Raw genomic sequence first — 6,686 nt, 5'->3', positions numbered from 1 at the left:
GATCTTTGACATGGCCCTCCACCACATCCTTATCTCTAAACTGGAGGGATGTGGATTTGACAGGTGGACCACCTGGTGGATAAGGGATTGGTTGAAAGGCCACAGACAGAGGGTGGTGATTCATGGTTCGATGTCCAGGTGAAGGCTGATAACAAGTGGTGTCATCCAGGAGTCTGTCTTGGGACCAGTGCTTTTTAACATGGTTATCAGAGACACCAATGATGCAATGGAGTGCACCCTCTGCTGTTTGCTGAGTGGTGCGGCTGATGCAGTGGAAGGAAGGGATGCCATTCAGAGGGAGCTCAACCGAGAGGTTGGCCTAGGTGAATCTAATGAGGTTCAAGACAGCAAAGTGCAAGGTTTTGCACTTGGGCTGGAGGAATCCCAGGCATTTCTACAGCCTGGGAGGAGCAGTCCTTAAGAGAAGCCCCGCAGAGAAGGACCTGGGGGTCCTGGTGGATAAAAAACAGAACGTGAGCCATCAGCGTGCTCTTGCAGCTCAGAGAGCAAATGGTCCCTTGGGCTCCATCAGAAGAGGGGATGGCCAGCAGGGACAGGGAGGCGATTGATCTTCATGATCCTTGAGGTCCCTTCCAACCCGGGCCATTCTATGATTCTGTGATTACACTCACTGACAGAAATAACGGCAGCTGTACAGAAGCTGGATATATTTTGGGACAGTTCTTGTAACCAGCTGATTTTAAGACCTTGCCCAAGTCATGAGTCTTAATTGCATGTCAGAAGAAAGCTGGGAAAGTGGTTATTGCTCATTCTTTCTCATTTGCTGATTCTTTCTTTAGTGTTCCTTTTCCAAAGGAGATTCTGGTGATGGAAGCAGTTGAAGAAAGAACCAAAGCAGCTCTTGCCAAGAGTGCTTGAAGTCCCTGCTGAGAGAAGCAAAGAACTTGGGCTTCCTCTGGGATGCTCCCCACCATGTCTCAGGAAGGAGACCAACTGCTGTTCCACTTTCTGCTCTGTGTGTGGAAAGGTACGTCTGGGTTTCTTCTGCTTGTTTTTTCTTTCTTTTTCTGGCTTTGAAGGAGAAGGGGTGGAGCAAGGGGAGACCCACTGGTCATTTGTTACCTCAAGAACAGGATGGATTTTACATTCATTGTGAAAAACCTGGGCTAGTAGCATGGGCATGTTTCAGGCTGGACTCTTCTTTTGCTGCTTGGTTTCCTTTTGGCTACAGGGAGACAGCTGTCTAAAGGTGTGTTTTCAAACCCACTCTCCAAAACCATGTTTCATTGTTGCAGGTGGTTCAGTGTGCTCTTGCAGTGCAGATGCTGTAGTTTGCTGTAGAATCTGAATGGTTTCTGTTCCTAGGAGAGGACTGGGAGGAGGTAGTGAGAAGAGAATTCAATGCCTGAGGTGTATCTTAGTGAGAAATGTTGGCATGAGGTGCTGAAAGTCTTGAGCTGTCAAAGGCCAGTGAGGCTCAGACTCCTTAACCTGCTGGAGCAGGGTGGAAGCAAGGAGTGGGCACTGCCGTCCCACAAGCGGCACTTGGTTCTGGTCTTCCAGGTCTGTGCTGGCCTGGATTTCTTCTGAGAAGTTTGTTGGAGCTGCTTGGAGTAGTGAAGGGTGGGGAAGAAGTGCTGCTCAAGAGCTAAGGCTCCGCTTGATCATTTTGGATGGATTTAACCATGGTATCTGAAGACATAGTTTCCATCAGAATGATCCCAGAATTGTGCAAGTGTCTCAGCTGAAGCCCCTGAGCAGATGTGTGAGACCACCCACCTCCTCCAGATGAGCCATAGGAAAGCTGACTGTGCCCAGTAATTACAGCTTCTGCAGATTGAATGTGCTTCCAAGTGTTTTCCTTAGTGATCAATCATGTCCCAGCACTCTGATATTCCATCTCTGTCACAATCTGGAGCATCTCTGCAAACCTTGGGTGCTCATTCCCACCAGAGTTTCTTCCTTTCTCTCTTTAGAATCAGTGTGGTGCAGTTCCCTGTGTTTGTGAACAGCAGCCAGCAGGCTGCAAGAGATCCAATGGCAGCTTTCAGCACACAGAGGGATGTGATGGGGACAGACTGTCCCTACCGCCATGCATAAGTGAGTTTTTACCGTCCTCTCTCAAGAAGTATGAAAGAATAGAGTTTGAATGATACTTGTGAGCAGGTGCTGTGCTGTAGGGGATGTCAGGTAACCATTCCTATGGGGGTGCGGGAAGGAGCAGTGAAAGTGATGTATTAGTTTGTGTTTTGGCTGTTAAAGAGGAGTTCCATTTCTGGAAGCAAAACTATGGGCTAAGATGGAAAACAGAAGGGAGAAGGCTGATACCTGGATAGTGGGCTGAGCTTTGGTGACTGCAGCCATTTGCAGTAGAAGTTTTGCTGTTTTGCACAGTGGGGTTCAGAATGGGAGCTGATGATGAATGGGAGCTGCTCGAGGGACAGACTTCCATGTACAAGTTCCAGTGCCTCAATGACTTTCTTGTAGCGAGGAACCCCAAACTGAACATAAGACTTGAGGCGCAGCCTCCCCAGTGTTGAGTCCAAGGGGATGATTACCTCTCTGCTCCTGCTGGCCACACTATTTCTTAGACAGGCCAGGATGCCGTTGGCCTTCTTGGCCACCTGGGCACACTGTTGGCTCATGTTCAGCTGAGCATCGACCAACAGCCCCAGGTCCATTTCCTCTGCACAGTCCTGCAGCCACTCAGCCCCAGGCCTATAGCGCTGCATGGGGTTATTGTGGCCTAAGTGCAGGACCTGGCACTTGGCCTGGGTGTACCACATCCCATTCACCTCAGCCCAGTGAGGTTGATCCAGCTTATCTAGATCCCTCTGAAGGGGCCTCCCTTCCCTCAGGCAGATCAACACCACCTCCCAGTCAAAAGACAAAAAGAGAAGAAAGCAGAAATGAAGAAGGCTTCTCTGAGAGCTGCCCCTGCACCTGCAGAGGTGAGTCCTTGTTATGGACAGACACAGCTCTTGTTGTCAGGGCCTCCATCTGTCAGACATGAATGAGACTGTAAAATCCTGAGGGAAGTGGTGTCCTGGTTCTGTACTTGCTTTTTTCCTTTGCAGTTTTTGAAGTGTTGCACAAAATGAAGGAGAAATCTCTAAAGCAGGTGGTCGGGATGCTGGCATGGTGATGTTACTTAGTAATTAGTGCTATTATTTTGTAGTATATTAATAGTTTGCTAATAAACCAAAAACAAGGGGGGGAGGAAGGCGTTCTGATAACAGAGGATGCTGAGAAGGCAGAAACACTGAATGCCTTCTTTGCTTCTGTCTTTAGTGAAAAGGCTCTCCCTCAGAAATCCCAGACCCTGGAGGTTAATGAGAGAGTCTGGACAATAGGAGATTTCTCTTTAGTCAGGGAAGAGGTGGTCTGTGATTGCCTAGGAAACATTAATGTCCATAAATACATGGGATGGGTGCATGGGGTGCATCCACGGGTGCTGAGAGAACTGGTGGAGGTCATTGCTGAGCTGCTCTCTGTAATCTTTCAGAGGTCTTGGAGAACTGGGGAGGTGCCTGAAGACTGGAGGATGACCAATGTCACTGCAGTCTTCAAAAAGGGCAAGAAGGAAGAGCCAGGTAATTATAGGCCAGTCAGCCTCACCTCTGTCCCAGGGAAGGTGATGGAACAGCTTGTGCTGGATGCCATCTCCAGAGAACTGGGTGATAAGGAGGTTATCAGGAGTACTCAGCATGGGTTCACCAAGGGGAGGTCGTGCTTGACCAACCTGGTGGCCTTTTATGAAGATGTCACTGGCTGGGTGGACGGGGCTAGAGTGGTAGATGTAGTCTACCTTGATTTCAGAAAGGTTTTTGATACTGTCCCCCACGACATCCTTATAACAAAGCTGAGGAAGTATGGGATAGATGAGTGGACAGTGAAGTGGGTCGTGAACTGTCTGACTGGCAGAGTGCAGAGGGTTGTCGTTGGCGGTGCTGAGAGGGGATTTGATCCAGGTTTATAAATACCTGAGGTGTGGGGGCCATAGTGGCACGGCTGGTCTCTTTTCAGTAGTGCGTGGGGACAGGACTAGGGGTAATGGGCTGAAACTTCTCCATAGGAAGTTCTGCACAAATGTGTGCAAGAACCTCTTTACGGTGAGGCTGACGGAGCACTGGAACAGGCTGCCCAGGGAGGTGGTGGAGTCTCCTTCTCTGGAGATATTCAAGACCCGCCTGAACACCTACCTGTGCAACGTGGTGTAGGGAACCTGCCATGGCAGGGGGGTTGGACTCAATGATCACTAGAGGTCCCTTCCAACCCCTACAATTCTGTGATTCTGTTGGAAGGTGGGAATGCAAGAGAGAATATTGCGAGCAAAAGCTGTGGAGCGAGATAAATGGCATGAGAAAGCAAAGCTGAGAACTAAGGAAAGCTCCAGAAGAGAAAACAAAGTCCAGTAGGGCATATTTAGAGACAGGTGAAGCATCCATGAGTGCACTGAGGAGTACTAGGGTGCCCTGGAATGTCTCTTGGGCTCCCTACAGCACACATACTTGCTCTGGGGCATGTCTGGATGTCTGTAGAGCTAATTGTGGGGCCCTTAGAAACGTCTGGGGCACATTAGGGGGCACTGGCTTCCATGTGAGTGTTCCCAGGTTCCCAGAAGTCAACAGGGAAGCCTTTGGAGACCCCTTGGGAAGACTCAGTGGGGCCCTAGAGTGATGTAGCAGCTTGTGTTGGTTGCATCTGCTTGGCAGGGAAGCGATTTCCCTGGTGAGAGCTGAGTGACTGGAAGGTGATTTCCTTGGTTTAATTAATTTAATTACCTGGATTATAATTAAATAACACTGTTCAGCATTCATTAAAGATTTCTTTTTTTTCCAAAGTACTTCAGTTGTGCAGCTGTAGCAGCTTTGCTAAGATATATCGAGTTTATTCAAAATTCCAGTGATGCTCCTAAAGCACTTGAAGTGCATTTGAGGGGGGGAGTGACAAAACAGCTCTGAGAGACACATCATCAGATCAGAACATTGGAACGGTAACTAATAGCAGAGATTCTGATAAGAATATTGAAGTTTTCAAATTACCTTTTCTTAAAGTTGTATTCCACCAAGTTTCATCAATGTGCACACTGAAGAGCTGACTTGTTATCTTTCTTTTTATAAAAAATCATGTGTTACAATTGAGAGCAGAAGTTATAGGATGGAACATTCTCCAAGTAAAGTGCAAAAGACATTTCTTCATAGTTCCAATTAATGTCTTATGTTTTGTTCAGACTCACTAAATGATGTATTTCAGGGTACATCATGTGGGAATATAAGAAGACTATTCAGAGCAGGAGCTGCAGAGCAAGATGAACGACATGAGAAGGTAAGGCTGGGAACCAAGGACACAGCTTTTGTGTCACTCAGCCACCTGTGGCAGAGGTCAGGATTTCTGCAGGGATGGGAAATCATCCCATCACTTAGTGCCTTACAAGGAGCTGAGAAGCTTTTCTTGCTCAAGTCCTGCTTCCAAGCTTAACCACCTACAATGAAGTAGATGTCACTTTGCTGGTGTCCTTCAATTCCGTGTCCGCATTTTCCTAAAAGTAAAAGAATTTGGAGGTAACCAGCTGCAGTGAAGTGAGCGATTTCAGTGCCTGTTTCTGATGGTGGCAATGAGTTCAGAGGTCACAATTAACTGACGATTCCTGTTTCCATTCTGACAAAGTCTGTAGTTGCAGCTGACTTCCTGAGGCTGCCATACGTGGTGGTGATGCAGCCTTGGGCTTCTTGGGGATTTGCATGACTCCCACCTTTCCTTTCTGTGTCTTGCAGGTCAGCTGGTGCTGGAAGCAGCCGGTATCTGAGTAGGAATGAAGGTGAGTGCAGGAGCAGCTGCTGAGGGGAGGAAGGAAGTCCATGCTAATGAGCTCTGGAGCATCTGCGGGTCTGGTACCAAAGGAGGCAGCAGTGATGCTGGAGGGCACGTGGTGAGTGCGTGGACAGGGTGGCACAAACGTGTGCGTGTGCTGAGGAGTTGGGTTGCACACAGGTGCACACAAAGGGGTGTTTGTGGAAGGTGTAGGCACGTACGTGTTCCCAGGGGTGGTTTGCACACGTCTGTGAATACAAAGGAGGGCACACGATGCAGTGTGTGCATGGAGGTGTGCAAAGCAGGCAGGGTGGCACACGGGTGTGCATGTGCACATGGATAGGGGAAGGCTGGGGTTACAGGTTGACCTGTGCTGAGGTGAGTGGGGGCTCACGGTGTTGCTCAGTGGTAGATTTGTTTACACTGAGTGCTAACAGGAAACTCGCACACCCTTTTTGTTTCAGCTGTGCCAGCGCTGTGATCCCTTGCTGCAGGGATGTGCTGTTGGAAGGATGGTGTGCATGCCAAGCTCCCATCACTTCCAAGCCCTACAATTCTGTGATTCTGTGAATCAAGTGTAGAGCAAAAGGGATGTTTGGGCCAGGTGACTGTAAGAAGGCTGGCTGCTTTGGATGGTGGCAGCTGATGGAAACAGGTGCTCTGGGGACCGTTCAGCTTTTAACAGAAGACAGGGGTCCTGCAGGAAGAACGACTAGGTTCTCAAAAGGCTTCAGACGTGCACACAGAGTACATCTGTCCTGCCGTGCCGTCTCTGCTTCTTTTTGATGAAAGCATTTTCATGACCACTTGTTGTGGCTGTTGCTTGTAGAAGGAGGAATATTAGGTGCAGTTCTCACTGAGAACTTCTGCTAGGATTTCTGTGTAATTTGAATCATGAGTGTTAGCACAGT

The 6,686-nt window shown here is 48.6% G+C and overlaps 1 long non-coding RNA gene across 1 annotated transcript; it reads left to right on the top strand.

Annotated features, from left to right (window-relative positions):
• Positions 1-2,912: 2,912 nt before the first annotated feature.
• Positions 2,913-6,164, top strand: LOC146754825 (uncharacterized). The gene is made up of 3 exons (XR_014938563.1): positions 2,913-3,554; positions 5,218-5,289; positions 5,739-6,164. It is a non-coding gene; the product is annotated as an uncharacterized LOC146754825 (long non-coding RNA).
• The last annotated feature ends 522 nt before the right edge of the window (positions 6,165-6,686 follow it).

This window comes from Coturnix japonica, chromosome 37 (genome assembly GCF_054131305.1).
Source record: "Coturnix japonica strain WE chromosome 37, WE-NBRP24, whole genome shotgun sequence".
NCBI classification, from domain to species: domain Eukaryota; kingdom Metazoa; phylum Chordata; class Aves; order Galliformes; family Phasianidae; genus Coturnix; species Coturnix japonica.
This window is presented reverse-complemented; position numbering and strand designations above follow the sequence as displayed.